The sequence below is a fragment of the Hemicordylus capensis genome, chromosome 13, assembly GCF_027244095.1.
Source record: "Hemicordylus capensis ecotype Gifberg chromosome 13, rHemCap1.1.pri, whole genome shotgun sequence".
Taxonomy (NCBI): domain Eukaryota; kingdom Metazoa; phylum Chordata; class Lepidosauria; order Squamata; family Cordylidae; genus Hemicordylus; species Hemicordylus capensis.
Window position 1 is genome coordinate 9,076,962 of NC_069669.1, and position 16,661 is coordinate 9,093,622.

The following is a 16,661-nucleotide window of genomic DNA, read 5'->3' on the forward strand; positions in this document are numbered from 1 at the left end:
ATAACAGGGGGTGGGTTGGGTTGGGGGTCACGGACTCTCCCCACACCACCTTCCCCAGTCCAGCCTGCACAAAACGGTTCAGCAGAAGTCGGGGGTATGGATGCCGTACACTTTCTTGAGGCGCATTCTCTGTTTTTTCACTTGTGAAATATTTCTGTCAGAACCAGTTAATGTACAAATTAGCTGGGGTGGTCTCTCTTACGTCTTCTGACTCACTAATTTGACAGGGGGCTGCTCTGCCCACGGAGCACACGGGCGACACAGGCAAATAGCAGGTCAGGGCATCGTGGCTCCACCATCAAGGACCTGCAGGTTAATACTCCCGGAGGGGTTTGGAGGTGGGGAGTGGCGCGGAGAAAGGGGAGGCATGTGTCACGGTACAGCTGTAACAATTAGGAAACCACAGCCGGATGCGCCTCAGAAGGAGGGGGGTGGGTGGGGGGCACGGATTCCAGACCCAGCAGTATGGAAGGGGCCATTGCTTCCCTCCACAACCCTGATTAAATTCCTGGGGAGGATTCACTCCCGCTCTGGAAAGCAGATCTGCAAACGTTGCATTCAGCCCCCGTAGAAGCATGGAGCACAGGTGTTGGGTCGAGAGCGGCAAAGCCTGGGTGAGAATCAGAGGCGTCATTAGGGGGTGGCCTACAGGGCAGCCGCTCCCCCTGAATTGCTCAGAGCCCTGAATCTCATCTCCTCAGCGGCTGCCCTCTTCCGTGATCTCTTCCAGAAAGGAAGGTTCCTACACAGAGTGTGGGAGAGATCCTGGCCTCATCTAGCTCTCTGCTGCTTCCATCTTAGGTACCCAGAAACATAGGAAGCTGCCATATACTGAGTCAGACCCTTGGTCTGTCTAGCTCAGTATTGTCTTCACAGACTGGCAGCGGCTTCTCCGAGGTTGCAGGCAGGAGTCTCTCTCTCAGCCTATCTTGGAGATGCTGCCAGGGAGGGAACTTGGAAATTTCTGCATGCCAGCATGCAAGTATTCTTCCCAGAGCAGCAACATCCTCTCAGGGGAATATCTTACAGTGCCCACACATACCATCTCCCATTCAACTGCAAACCAGGGTGGACCCTGCTTATCAAAGGGGACAATTCGTGCTTGCTACCACAAGACCAGCTCTCCACACCTATAGGAGCTGTATTGTAATACTATTTGAGACTTTTAAAAACATATGAATGATTGAGTTTAATTCTTAAAGGGGGGCTGTGGGTCCAGACCCTATTTAGTGATACCCCCGGTTCAAATCCCTGCTCATCTATCTACTTCTGCAGACTCACAGTTCTCACTGTGCTCTAACAAGGCTGCTCTATGTAAACTGCAATTGAATGTGTGGTCCCCACCTGAAAAAAACATGCTCTATCCCTTCCTGGATGCTTTCACCCCTGTATCCTGAACCTCTCCCCTTAGCTCTATGGCACATGATCTGCCATGGAGCTCGCTGGGTGACCTTAAGCCTCACAAACTAGCCCACCTCACAGGGCTGTTGTGAGGATACAAGCCAGAAGGATATATTGTCCCTCTCCTATCCCCCTGCGAACCAGAGTCCATGAAGGAGAGCTGGTCTTGTGGTAGCAAGCATGACTTGTCCCCTTAGCTAAGCAGGGTCTGCCCTGGTTGCATATGAATGGGAGACCTGATGTGTGGGCACTGGAAGATATTCCCCTCAGGGGATAGAGCCACTCTGGGAAGAGCAGAAGGCTTCAAGTTCATTCCCCAGCTTCTCCAAGATAAGGGCTGAGAGAGATTTCTGCCTGCAACCTTGGAGAAGCCACTGCCAGTCTGTGAAGACAATACTGAGCTAGATAGACCAAGGGTCTGACTCAGTATATTGCAGTTTCCTATGTTCCCATGTTCCTATGGAAGTCTGGGAAGTGAGTCAGGGCAATCTCAGGACCTTGGACAGCTCCGTGGGACAAATGGCTCCAAATGAGCTTTTAAATACCTGTGAGCTCAAACCCTCCGGGGCTCTGCCTACCTGCCTAGAGAGTGGGTCTTAGAGGGGCAGCCTCTTTCTCTCTGATCCTGCCCAGGGTGCCATTTGGGGCAGTTCGATCTCTGGGGCTTCCTCAGGCTCTGAGCTGATGCCAAGGCCCAGAGCTGGATCTCACGCTGGTCCTGCCTCCACAGGGTCAAACTCAGATTCCGTGTTCTATGCAGGGGAGGACAGCTGATCTCATGGTGGAGCACATACACTGTTCCCTTTGCTAAGCAGGGTCTGCCTTGGTTTGCATTTGGATGGGTGACCACATGTGAGCTCTGTAAGATATTCTCCTTAAGGGATGGTGGTAGAGAGCATAAATTGTTCTCTTGGTTTGCATTTGGATGGGGGACTACATCTGAGCATTGTAAGATATTCCCCTTAAGGGATGGGGCCATAACTCAGTGGTATAGCATCTGCTTTGCATGCAGAAGATCCCAGGTTCACTCCCTGGCAGCATCTCCAGGTAGGGCTGGGAGAGACCCCTGCCTGAAACCTTGGAGAGATGTTGCCACTCAGTGTAGACCAGGGCTGCACAACTTCAACAGCAGCAGCAGCAGCAACAACAACAAATATTTATATACCGCTTTTCAACAAAAGTTTCCAAATCGGTTTACATAGAGACTTAATTAATTAATTAATTAATTAATTAATTAATTAAATGTCCCCCTGTCCCCCAAAGGGCTCACAATCTCAAAAGAAATAAAAGATAATCACCAGCAACGGTCACTGGAGGGATGTTGTGCTGGGGGTGGAGAGGGCCAGTTACTCCCCCCCTGCTCAATAAAGAGAACCACCACGTTAAAAAGGCGCCTCTTTGCCCAGTTAGCAGGGGTTCAGTCCTCCAGTTGTTGTCAGACTACAACTGCCATCATCCCCAGCCACAGTGCCAAAAGTCAGGGGTGATGGGAGTTGCAGTCAAACAACAGCAGGGGGACTGAGGTTGTGTGGTTTGGGGCTAATCTAAAAAAAAAAAACCACCAAGGCTCTCCTCAGACCCAAAGGACGCTGTGTCTAGCTGAAAGACTTGTCATTATTAAGCATTCCTTTGTAGGAGGCAGTCGGATCAGTATATACACTTTGCAAAACTTTGCCCCTGGGACTGCCAAGCCTCAAGGGATGCTGGGAGCTGTGGTTTAAGGATGTATGAAGGCAGTGTGAAGCCAAAGAGAAGGGTGTCAGTAAAGGAAATCCTTTTCAGATCACAGAACACTTCTTCCTCCTTCCATTAATTCCCACGGGCGCTCACATGAAAAAAGCAGAGAAATTGCTCACTCTTATTGCTTGGGAATACTTAAACACACACACACACACACACACACACACACACACACACACACACAGCAAGAGAATGAGGAATGCGCCACCCTGTTATGTTTGCCAGAACTCTTTCTTTGGGTTAGCTTTTAGTGCTGGCAGGGAGTCCAGAATTATGATGCCTGTTTTAACTGCTGGTTTGAGAAAGGTTGGGAAAAATGAGAGGAGAGCTGGCCTTGCGGTAGCAAGCAGGAATTGTCCCCTTTGCTAAGCAGGGTCTCTCCTAGTTGCATTTGAATGAGAGATGACATGTGTGAGTACTGGAAGATATTCCCCTTTGGGGAGGGGGCCACTCTGGGAAGAGCATCAGCATACTTGCATGCAGAAGGTTCCAAGTTCCCTCCCTGGCATCTCCAGATAGGGCTGAGAGAGACTCCTGCCTGCAACCTTGGGGAAGCCGCTGCCAGTCTGGGTAGACAATACTGAACTAGATGGACATAGGAACATAGGAAGCTGCCATATACTGAGTCAGACCATAGGTACATCTAGCTCAGTATTGTCTACCCAGACTGGCAGCGGCTTCTCCAAGGTTGCAGGCAGAAATCTCTCTCAGCCCTGTCTTGGAGTTGCTGCCAGGGAGGAAACTTGAAAACTTCTGCTCTTCTTAGAGCGGCTCCATCCCCTGAGAGGAATATCTTATAGCGCTCACGCATCAGGTCTCCCATTCATATGCAACCAAGGTAGGCCCTGCTTAGCTAAGGGGACAAGTCATGCTTGCTACCACAAGAACAGCTCTCCTCAGACCTATGATCTGACTCAGTATATGGCAGCTTCCGATGTTCCTGGCTACCAATATATGGCCATAGCCTGAGGGGATTGCAGGGGCTTTCCTGATCACGGGGTACAGGATCATAGCTCAGAGATCCTGCTTTGCATGCAAAAGGTCTCAAGTTCAATCTCTGCCATCTCCAAGCAGGAGAAGACTCCTGCCGGAAACCTTGGAGTGCTGCTTCCAGTCGGGGTAGACAAATCTAAGCTCGATGGACCTATGGTCTGACTCAGTACAAGGCGGCTTCCTATGGTGCTATGCTCACTGCTGATCACCTCTGTGCCCCAAACATCTGGGAATCCCTGTTAAAAGGAGCACCGGTCAGGGTTAAGGTAACAATGAACACATCTAGGGATGTGCACGAACCTCGATTCGTGCACCGATTCGAAGCTCAGCCCAGGCACATTTAAAAGTGAGGAGAGCAGGTCTGCACCTGCTCCTCTGCTGCTCACCAGAGCTTCCTGCTGCAGTGGTGGCAACCCCACCCCCTGCAACCCTAGTGTAGCACCGGCATGACGGCAGGAAGCACATGGCCTCCACACATGCGCTGCGGCCATTTGCGTCTATTCAGCATGGCTCCGTCCATTAGGAAAGAACCAGGGCTTTTCAGTGGGCATCCCCTGTCATTCGAGTACATTCTCTAGAGCACCTGCATGCTTGCATGGGGAAGGTTCCAAGTTACCTCCCTGGCATCTCGGGGGGGGGGGGGTGAGAGAGACTTGAAGAAGCCTCTGCCAGTCTGTGTAGACCAGGCCTGCTCAACTTCGGCCCTCCTGCAGAGGTTGGCCTACATAGGAACCTAGGAAGCTGCCATATACTGAGTCAGACCATTGGTCTATCTCGCTTAATATTGTCTTCACAGATTGGCAGCAGCTTCTCCAAGGTTGCAGACAGGAATCTCTCTCAGCCCTATCTTGGAGATGCTGCCAGGGAGGGAACTTGGAACCTTCTGCTCTCCCCAGAGTGGCAGCTCCATCCCCTGAGGGGAATCTCTTCCAGTGCTAGTCTCCCATCCATATGCAACCAGGGTGGACCCTGCTTAGCTAAAAGGGCATGTCATGCTTGCTACCCCAAGACCAGCTCTCCTCCCATAATCCCTGGCTATTGACCACTGTGGCTGGGGATTATGGGAGTTGCAGTCCAAAAAAAACCACACACACAACACAGCTGGGGGCCCCAAAGTTGAGCAGGCCTGGTGTAGACAATACTGAGCTAGACCGACCACAGGCCTGACTCAGTAGAAGGCGGCTTCCTGGGTTCCTAGGCTTCAGCACAGGGCAGGGCTAGCTGGCCTCTAAGCCAGAGGGCCTCCCCTTGCCAGCCAGCCTGAGCCCGGCCTCTGCCACGCTGCAGAACATCGTTCTGACAGACCGTTTTGGGGAGCGCTTATGCAGCAGCGAGGAGGGATCGCTCAGCAAGGCCCGGCCGTCCCTGCCAGGCAGGTGGGAGGCAACGAGCACACCGGCTGCCTCCGGGTCCTCGGGACAGCATCCGCCAGCCCGTGATGCGTTCTGGCAGTTTCCCCGCAGCCTGGAGCCCGCCTGGAGCAAGCGCTGCTGATGTCTTTAATTGCTTTCAGATTCGATAGCCCAGCTCCTGACAGTCTCGGCTGCGCCACGGCCGCGCTGCCAACTGGCCCCGCTTAGCCGGGGAAGAGGCCCTGGATTTATCTCCTCTCCCGGCTGCCTTTGAAAGGAAGGGACGGGACGGAACGGGCGGCCCACCTCCTTTGCAAGCTCCGGGAGTTTCCGGGGCTTCAGCCGTCAAAGGCCTTCGCCTCCCTCCGCCGCGCTTCAAAGCACAGCAGCAGAAGAGCAGGGCTCTCGGCTGGCTTCACAGTTTGCCGCGCTCAGTTGACGCTTGCCCCCATTCTGTTGGCGGGGAGACTGAGCTGGACAGACGCTCTAGGAAAGCTAGTTTGGGGAAGACATATATTTTTAATATCTTTAGAGGATTTTGCTATACTGCATGTACCTGAATCCGAGACTAGGGTTTCCCCCCAGTTCCTTGATGTTAGAAATTGAGGGGTCATCGTCTTAAATCCGGAGTCCTCTTCGTCTGGGATAAATATAGGTATAAGCTATATTCAGCCTCTAAATACAGACGTAAATTCCAAGTCATCTTGTATTGGGGTAAATATGGTACATTAAATGCTTATAGAGGGGAGGTAATTAATGGGAGGAGAGCTGGTCTTGTGCCAGGGAGCATGAATTGTCCCCTTTGCTAAGCAGGGCCCACCCTGGTTTGCATTTGAATGGGAGACTCCATGTTTGAGCACTGTAAGATATTGGGGCTGTAGTTCTGTGTAACTCAACCTTGCATGAAGAAGGTTCCAAGTTCCTTCCCTGGCATCTCCAGATAGGAGATGGGAGAGACCCTGCCTGCTTTGCAACTTTGGAGAAGCCGCTGCCAATCTGTGTAGACAACACTGAGCTAGATGGACCAAGGGTCTGACTCAGTAGAAGGCAGCGTCCTGTGTTCCTAATTACTGTTAGTTTATTTACCTTATTCATGAAGCTTGCTTGACATTTTCAAACTTATCCAGAATATGGGCCAGATTCCTCTTAGAAAACACTACGGAAAGTTCACACGATCAACGTTAGGGTAGGAAAAGCCTCCTAGTCTGGTTTGGGAGCTGTTCACACTCCTTTTGCTGACGGCCTGCCAGTTAAAAACAAGGGCGGAGGCTGGGAGCTTGATCATGAGCTATGTTAGGTAACACAAGTGTCATGCTCCCTCCAGAAGAAGGTAAAGGTAAAGTGTGCCGTCGTGTCGGTGTCGACTCCTGGCGCCCACAGAGCCCTGTGGTTGGTAGAATACAGGAGGGGTTGACCATTGCCTCCTCCCGCACAGTGTGAGATGATGCCTTTCAGCATCTTCCTATATCGCTGCTGCCCAATATAGGTGTTTCCCATAATCTGGGAAACATACCAGCAGGGATTCGAACCGGCAACCTCTGGCTTGCTAGTCAAGTCATTTCCCCACTGCACCATTAGGTGGCTCTCAGAACAAGGTAGAAAACAAAAATCATCCTACCTAGCTGGGGTTTGGCTCACAATCAAGCTCCCTGCCTCTGACCTTGTTTTTAATTGACTCACGATTGAAAATTGGGAGCGGGCAGAGCTCCTAAATTTGGGTAGAGGTCCAGTCGTACCCCAAGCCTTTGGAACACGCTTCCTGCGGAAATAAGGGCCTCCCCATCTTGTACAACTTTTAAAAAGGCAGTCAAGACACATTTGTTCACCCAGGCTATTAATGAGATGCTGTTTTTAATTGTTTGGTGGGTTTTTAGTAGTTTTAATGTTGTTTTACAGTTTCGAACGTTGCAATGTTGTAACCTTTTTTTTAACGTGTTGTTTTTCTTGTTTTGTTGTAAACTGCCCAGAGACTTGCATTTTGGGCAGTATACAAATGTGTCAAATAAATAAATAATAAATGAATGGTGCCAGTTGGGTGCACTGCCTTACTGTCGTTCTGGATTAGTCAAACCTTCCCGTCTGCTTTCATGGGCTATTTTTCTCTTCCTGTCCAGGACCATGCGGCAGGAAAGGCCCATGTGTGTGATTTCAGATGTAGGGGCATGGCTACTGCCTGGGAGAGGTCCCGTTCCGATCCTCTCCCATCTCTCCCAGTCAGCATTGGTCTCCTGACCCCACCCCAGCCCAGACCCCGGCAGCCAAGGGATGGTCGTCCCCCCGCCTGCCTTGAATCATTGTCCCTATGCCCCTGCATGGCTTGCCCTTTAAAAAGGCCTTTAAAAAGTATTAATTCAAGCTATAGGACCAGAGCTAGGTAGCCAGCATGACTTGTCCCCTTAGCTAAGCAGGGTCTGCCCTGGTTGCATATGAATGGGAGACTTCATGTGTGAGCACTGCAAGATATTCCCCTTTAGGGGATGAAACCGCTCTGGGAAGAGCAGAAGGTTCCAAGTTCCCTTCCTGGCAGCATCTCCAAGATAGGGCTGAGAGAGATTCCTGCCTGCAACCTTGGAGAAGCCGCTGCTGCCAGTCTGTGAAGACAATACTGAGCTAGATAGACCAGTGGTCTGACTCAGTATATGGCAGCTTCCCGTGTTCCTATGTTCCTAATATACGACTGTGTATTGTCTGACATTTGCTGCCAAGTTCTTGTTTGGTGGACAGGGGATTGGGAAATGTTTTTTTGGAGTCGTCCCTGTCTTGGTGAGTGCAGCCCCTAAGACACAGGCAGGGATAACTCAACACTGAAAAGTAGCACTTAGAAACATAGGGAGCTGCCTTCTACTGAGTCAGACCATTGGTCCATCTCGCTCAGAATTGTCTACACAGACTGGAAGCAGCTCTCCAAGGTTACACACCTTATCTTAGCCCTATCTGGAGATGCCAGGGAGGGAACTTGGAACCTTCTGCTCTTCCCAGAGCGGCTCCATCCCCTGAGGGGTATCTCTTCCTCCAGTGCTCACTCATGTCGTCTCCCATTCAAATGCAAACCAGGGTGGGCCCCGCTTAGCAAAGGGGACAATTCGTGCTCGCTACCGCAAGACCAGCGATCCTCCTTAGCAAAAGGGACAATTCAATTCAAAGGGGACCATTCAATGCTACTGCGAGCCCAGCTCTCTACAGAGTCCCTAGCACCGAGGCACAGAGAGGTTTTGTACCTGGTTGAACCCAGCACTCTGCTTGCCAGCCAGGAGGGACAGATTGCCCCTCGAGCATCTTTGCACACTTTGCAGTCAGGGATCCATTAGACACGCAGCCAGCAGCAGCCCTTGCAGGCTAGAAACTCCATTAGAGAGCCGCGGATACAAAGCGGGCCTTTGGGAGGAGAGCATGTTAGCAAGGAGGAGAGAAACAACCTGCCAGCCGTCTGTGATTAGTTCAGTTTAGTCGTCCCCCTCCTCTTCTCCTTTCCTGGGCATCTCAGGTTGGGCCAGGATTTCCCTGCACATGGAAACAGGAATCGTCTTGGAGGGGTCAGTGGGCACTCCCACACAGCATCAAAAGCAAGGTGTAACCCCTGCTAACTGAACAAAGAGGTAATTCTCTTTTTAAAGTGGTGATTCTCTTTACTGAGCAGGGGGAGAGCGACTGGCCCTATCCGTCCCCAGCAAAGCATCCCTCCAGTGACTGCTGTTGGTGTCTTTCTTATGTTTTTTTTTTTAGACTGTGAGCCCTTTGGGGACAGGCAGCCATTGAATTCATTCATTCATTTCTGTCTGTAAACTGCTTTGGGAACTTTGGTTGAAAAGCTGTATATAAATACTCGCCGTATTCGTATTCGTGTCTCCCAAGGAGGCTTCCGGCAGTGTACAAATCAGGGCTGCCGAACTTCAGCCTTCCAGAGGTCGGGCAACTACAACTCCCATCATCCAGCTCCCAGCCACAGTGGCCCATAGCCAGGGTTGTTGGGAGTTGTAGTCCACCCTCTGCAGCAGAAGCACCCAAGCTGTGCAGCCCTGGTTTAAGAGTTGCTCCCTGGCTACCAGTTTGACTCCGCAATCCATCAATCATACCCAGCAGCTTCTCCAAGGTTGCAGGCAGGAGTCTCTCTCAGTCCTCTCTTGGAGATGCTGCCAGGGAGGGAACTTGGAACCTTCTGCTCTTCCCAGAGTGGCTCCATCCCCTAAGGAGGGGAATATCTTACAGCACTCGCATAAAGTCTCCCATTCAAATGCAAATCAGGGTGGACACTGCTTAGCAAAGGGGACAATTCGTGCTCGCTACCACAAGACCAGCTCTCCTCCTTTGGGTTGGTTTTTAGATTGGGGGGTGGCCTCACAAACTGACATTTTGGGTTACTTCCCAACACCTTGGGCCTATCCAGATGCTCCACGACCAACCGCAATTTATTAATAGATTAATTAAACCAGCATTGCTAACCCTAACCCAGCTCACAGCTACCTGGTGGTGGTTTTTTTCCTGCTGCTTAAAACATAGGGAAAGCTTTGGACCAATCAGACCAAAGACCCATCATGATCTGGTTCATCATTCATTCGTCCCTCCCACAAACACGTTTGACAACATCAAGAGATTAAAATCTCTAGGACTGCTTTCAAGAACCGCCTAGAGATTGATCCCGATTGCAACCCTACCTGCTATGTGTGGTGTTTGGGGTTAACCCATTCCTTGATCCAGGCCAGCTTTTGAATGGGGCTTTAGTTGTTTGTATTCCAGTCCTGGAGCAGAGGCGGGGCTAACACACAGCCAGCAGCAAGAGCCCGGAAAAGCAGCCTGCACTTGCCTCTCTGCACAGAATATCCATTTCATTAAACCATTAATATTCCGGCTTCCACTCCACTGCCTTGTCCTTGCATATCCCAACTCTTTCCCTTGGACTCTACAGTATGAAAGTAAGCCACCTGATCCCTTATTGAGATTATTTATTATTATTATTTATATCCCGCTTATTATTTATCTCCGGCTTTCCATGTCAACAAAAACAGTCTCAAAGCACTGTCCATAGCAAATAAATAAATAAATAGGACGGTCCCCTATCCTGAAAGGGCTTGCAGTCTAAAAAGAAACATAAGACCGACACCCTTCAAAACAACCACACGAGCAATGCTGGGCTGAGGTTGGATAGGGCCAGTTGCTCTTACTACTACTTACTAGAAAGGGAATCGCCACTTTAAAAGGTCCTTCTTTGCACAGGGGGAAATTTTTCCCCTTCACAGTGTAAACTGCCCTGAGCCATTTTTGGAAAGGCGGTATAGAAATCGAATAAAATAAAATAAAATAAAATAAAATAAGGCCCTTAAAATCTCAAGGATTCAAGAGACACCTGCAGATGGTGATTCCGGCGGGGGTCGGTAGTCCAGCGTATGTCTAACTGGACTCTGTGATGCTTACTTTTGAGTACACATGCATAGGATCAAGCTGTTGGGCTGCAATCCCATGCACACTTCCCTGGGTGTAAATCAGGCCTGCTCAGCTTAGCTCCCCCATCTGTTTATGGACTACAACTCCCGTAATCCCTAGCCACAGTGGCCAATAGCCAGGGATCATGGAAGCTGTAGGCCAACATCTGCAGGAGGGCCGAAGTTGAGCAGCCCTGGTATAAATTAAAGTGCCCAGCTCTGACTGTGTAGTATTCCTGAAGATGTGGCTCTCCACCACCACCACCCCACAGTAATTGTCTCAATATTTTGCACTCAAGTCATTAAGATCTCCCGGCTTCTTTTCTAGAGTCACCTGGGCCTGGATGCAACAATCTTGAAGACCACAGTCGAGCGTGAGTCAGCTGAAATGCTTGGTACCATCTGGGGGTTGAATGCTCACTGCGATTTTTGACAAAGTCTCTCATCCCTGGAGATGGAAACGAGGCTATAGCAGCAAGATTTTCCGCTTTCACTGTCTTATCATGCTTTGATTGTCCTAATCAGTGGGACTGCAGCAGCTAAATCTGCAGTGGTGCTGGTTTAAAAGCGTTTGAAATCTGCAAAAACACAAAGACGGCTAGAAAATCGTATGGATATTGGCAGAGGAATGGGGATGAAATTTGGCAGGAATGCCGTCCGTAATTTACTCATAGAACGTAGGAAGCTGCCTTCTACCGAGTCAGACCCTTGGTCCATCTAGCTCAGGATTGTCTACACAGACTGGTAGTGGCTTCTCCAAGGTTGCAGGCGGGAGTCTCTCTCTCAGCCCTGTCTGGAGATGCTGCCAGGGAGGGAACTGGGAACCTTCTGTATGCAGAGCGGTTCCATCCCCTAAGGGCATTTTACGGTGCTCACATACAGTGAGCATAATTTGTGGGTCTGGGCTGGTTTTTTGACTACAGGACAGTCCTGGAGATTTGGCAGTCCTACTCTGACAGAAGTTCAAGAGAGGAGAGCTGGTCTTGTGGTAGCAAGCATGACTTGTCCCCTTAGCTAAGCAGGGTCCACCCTGGTTGCATATGAATGGGAGACTTGATGTGTGAGGACTGCAAGATATTCCCCTTAGAGGATGGAGCCGCTCTGGGAAGAGCAGAAGGTTCCAAGTTTCCTCCCTGGCGGCGTCTCCAAGATAGGGCTGAGAGAGACTATTGCCTGCAACCTTGGAGAAGCTGCTGCCAGTCTGGGTTGACAATCTTGAGCTAGATGGACCAATAGTCTGACTCAGTATATGGCAGCTTCCTATGTTCCTAAGTGTCCTCTTTGCTGAACAGGGTCTCTGCTCTGGTTTGTATTTGAATGGGAGATTACATGTGTGAGCACTGCAAGACATTCCCATAAGGGATGGGGCCACTTTTGGAAGAGCACCTGCTTGCTGGCATGAAGAAGGTCCCAAGTTCCCTCCCTGGCAGTATCTCCGAGACAGGGCTAAGAGAGACTCCTGCCTGCAACCTTGGAGAAGCTGCTGCCAGTCTGTGAAGACAATACTGAGCTAGAGAGACCAATGGTCTGACTCATTAGACGGCACCTTTCTATGTCCCTAAGAGTAGGGGAAGAACCACCAAATGGCACAGCAGGGAAATGACTTGGTTAACACGACAGAGGTTGCCGGTTCAAATCTCCACTGGGTTTCCCAGACTATGGGAAACACCTGTATCAGGCAGCAGCAATATCGGAAGACGCTGAATGGCCATCCTCTCTACTGCGCGGGAGGAGGCAATGGTCAACTCCTCCTGTATTCTACCAAAGACAACCACAGGGCTCTGTGGGCGCCAAGAGTCGACACCGACTCGATGGCACAACTTTACCTCTAAGTGTAGGGCAGATGTCAGTTTTCAGCTATGGGACAAGACCACAGAAACCAGAGGAGCAGAACTACGGTTCAGTCGATGTACCGAGGAAAGAGTGAGAAGCAATGCACTGAAAACCACAGGAAGGCAGACTCTGGGTGAACGGCCAGGAGGAACCTCCCCACTTTGCAGAGCTGAGTGGCAGCCTGCCCCCAGAAGCACATACCCTGAAGGCCCATTAGCAGCCGTCTGCATTATTGATGAGGGCACCGTGCTGAAACCCCCAACATAGGGCAGGCCCCAGGCAAAGCACTCGGGTCTGCTCCGCAAAGCCGCATGACGACACCCTGGCTAAGACGGACCGGAGACCCTACCTTCCGACGTTTCAGCGATGGAAGCTCGGAGCTGCTTGGAACATCTCTCTTGGCACTGCCAGGATATATGCCCCCTACATTTCTGCATACTGGGCATCATCCGGACTAGTAGTTCCATGGGTGGAAGATGAATCATTAGCATACGGGGAGAGACAGGATTCTCACCAATCCCCCTTTCTCTCAGCTGCTCTTTGCACAGACCTTTAGCCAGCCTAAATGTTTCTGCAGGGAGCTCCAAAAACATAAGTGGGCCAGCTTATCTGTCACCCAACATCCGAAGTGCAAGCAACATTCAGTTACTTAAACATGTTTGTGAAAAAATACTCTGTGTGTGTGTGTGTGTGTGCGCACGCGCGTGCATGCAGGCCTGCTTCTTAACCACCCCCACCCCCGCCAGCTACAATTCTGCCTTTGCAAACCCCAAAAACCTGCTCTTGAGATTCCCTCAGCCTTCAAAGACAGATTTTCAGAGGGCTGCAGACTGAAGCGGGGATTGGTGAGAATTGCCCCTTGTATAAGTGAATTGCCCGTTGTGTGAGTGAATTGCCCCTTGCGTGAGCTATGCATCTTTCATTCACATAACTACAAATAATGATGCTGTTCATCGTGAAACTCTTTGCTAACACCTGCATAATGCATCCATCGACTCTGTGGCAGTCTGCCCTCCACCAGCTTTAATGCCGAGAGGAAGACTGTTGTTTTGGGAAAGTATACTAGAAAAGCATAATCACCCAATAAGATGTGATCAACAAATTCCATATATATCCCGCACATTATCTACAGTTTGAGAGTTATCAGCTTATGCATAGCTTGATGCCTTAGTGTTCATGCGCACACATTTGCTTTCACATACAAGTCACACAAACACTATTTTAACAAGGCATTCCCTCAAGGGCAAAAATAGGGACAGTGGCCGACTTCCTAATGCACGTGTAGAAGGATGCTATGCAAGTGCAAAGCTGTTGTACTAGCTGTTGGGTTTTTTGGTTAATCCATTCCTCGATCCAGGACAGCTTTTGAATGGGGCTTTAGTTGCTTGTATTCCAGTCCTGGAGCAGAGGCGGGGCTAACAAACAGCCAGCAGCAAGAGCACGGAAAAGCAGCCTGCACTTGACTCTCTGCACGTCTATTTCATTTATTATCTGTTTCATTAAACCATTAATATTCCTGCTTCCACTCCACTGCCTTGTCCTTGCATCTCACAACTCTTTCCCCTTAGCACTAGCCACCTGTGCTAAGTCTAGAGTTCATGTCCCAGACTAGTGCATGCACAGTGGTTGCACAACATGCAGCACACTGCATTTCACCAGCCTCAGAACTGACAATGAAGACGTTGAAGAGGTGGCTGGCTTTTGCCTTTTAGCATCGACCATCAACAGTAAAGGATCCAGCAGTCAAGAAATATGCTGCAGACTAGCACTTGGTAGGGTTGCAATGAAGGCCTTGGAAAGGATGTGTCTAAACCTACAAAGATTAGAATTGTTCGGACCATGGTTTTCCCCGTGATATTCTATAGATGTGAAAGTTGGACTTTGAAGAAGCAAGATAAAATAAGCATTGATGTTTTTGAACTTTGGTGCTGGAAAAGACTTTTGAGGATACCATGGATAGCCAGGAAAACAAACCCATGGATCCTAGAACAAATCAATCCAGAATTTTCACTTGAGGCACAAATGACCAGGCTCAAACTATCCTGCTTCGGACACATTCTGCGAAGACCCAGCTCCCTTGAGAAGTCCATCATGCTGGGAAAAGTTGAAGGAAAAAGAAGAAGAGGACATCCAGTAGCAAGGTGGATGGACTCTATCACGACAGGAATGAATGCACTACTGAGAGACCTTCAAGGCCAAGTTGAAGACAGATCATCCTGGAGAGAATCTATCTATGTAGTCGCTAAGAGTCGACACCGACGTGACGGCACTTAATCAATCCATTGGGCAAGAGTGAAATAGCACACTTCCAAAATCCCCCCCTTTAAAAGTGCAACTGTGCTCTTTAAACAACTACTTTGTTAGTCATGGTGTCAACCACACATTTTCCCAGGGACAAGCACCAGAAAATAGGGACAGTTGGTGGGTATGCCCAAGAAGCCACTGCTGAAAACGGGCAAGCCATTCTAACAAGGGGAAGGCCTAGAGACACCCTCCCCTCTGGCAGAATAAGAGGCAGGGGGACGGACTGTCAAGAAGAGACGGGTGGTGGCTGGTACATGGGCAGGGGGAGCAGGGGGCACAGCAGAAGGCAGACCGTGTTGGCTCCTCCAATGTATATGTGTGTGTGCTCCCTTGTGAATGGTCCACTACAATAATCAAATAAACCAAACACCAGGGACCCAGGGATAAACACTACCCTTTAAAAATAAATAAATAAAAGGGAGCATTAACAAAATTTGGTGGCTCACCTGCAGTCCAAGGTGGGAGTCTTCCTCCTCCTCTTCCTCCTTTTGTGTCAACCGCACCCTCGTTGCAAACAGAGGATACATGAATCCCATGGAAAACTTGAAGGCTGATCAAGGGTGAGTCAAGGCGGATCGACTCCACCCGCTGGCTACCGGTGAACCAAAATCCTGATTCTTTTCCAGGGTGAGGAACCATCCCATCAGTCTGCGTGAGCAAGTTGTGAATGTACTGGCCGCTTCTCAGGGTTTACAAATGCCCAAAGGTAGCACAACATTTGGAAAGTGTGTGTGTGGTTTGAAGGCCATCTGGGCTCCTTCAAGGCCTGTGATTTCTAGCAACTGGATTGCAGCTGATGCTTTGCCACTGAAGGGTACAGAATAAAAATAAATAATAAACTGAGTTGTTTTGTTACCTCTTTCTGCAGCATTCCCAGAAGCATCCCAGGTTAGCCTTGATCCCAGTCCTCAGTAGGTGCTGCATCGTCCTAGAAATAAGTGGCTTTCTAACTTGCTTTCTGCAGGGTACCCTTTCCACGTTAAATTTGCGTCCCGAGGGACACCTGTGTTTTGCAAGGATCCTCGAGAGACTTAGAGTGTTGGACTAGGACCGGGAAGACCCAAGTTCAAATCCCCATTCCACCATGAAACTCACTGGGTGACTCTGGGCCAGTCATGTCTCTCTCAGCCCAACCTACCTCACAGGGTTGTTGTGAGGATAAACATAACCATGTACACGGCTCTGAGCTCCTCGGAGGAAGAGCGGGATATAAATGTCAAAATAAAATAAATAAATAAATAAATAAATAAATAAATAAATAAATAAATAAATAAGTAGAAATACTTGTTGCTCAGCTTGGAAGGACAGTGTTTCATGGGATGTACCCAGTACTTCCAATGGCTGCACATTTAGGGGAAGTCCGATGGATACCGATGGGAATTATGGTCCGCCATTCTTTGTGGGAGCTGCCTTTCCCTTTCTACCCACGCTTCCTCTCAAGATTCAGAGTGGCATGTTGAGTTTCCCATCTGATCATCCTCCCAAACAACCCCAGTCGCCTTGCCCCTGACACTCTAACCACTACCCCACGCTGCCTGCCTTTCTGGCCTTCTCATTGAAGAATGCCTGCTAAGCTTCCGATGACACCCAGGGTTCCCCAAGCAATCTGAAAGCTGTTCCT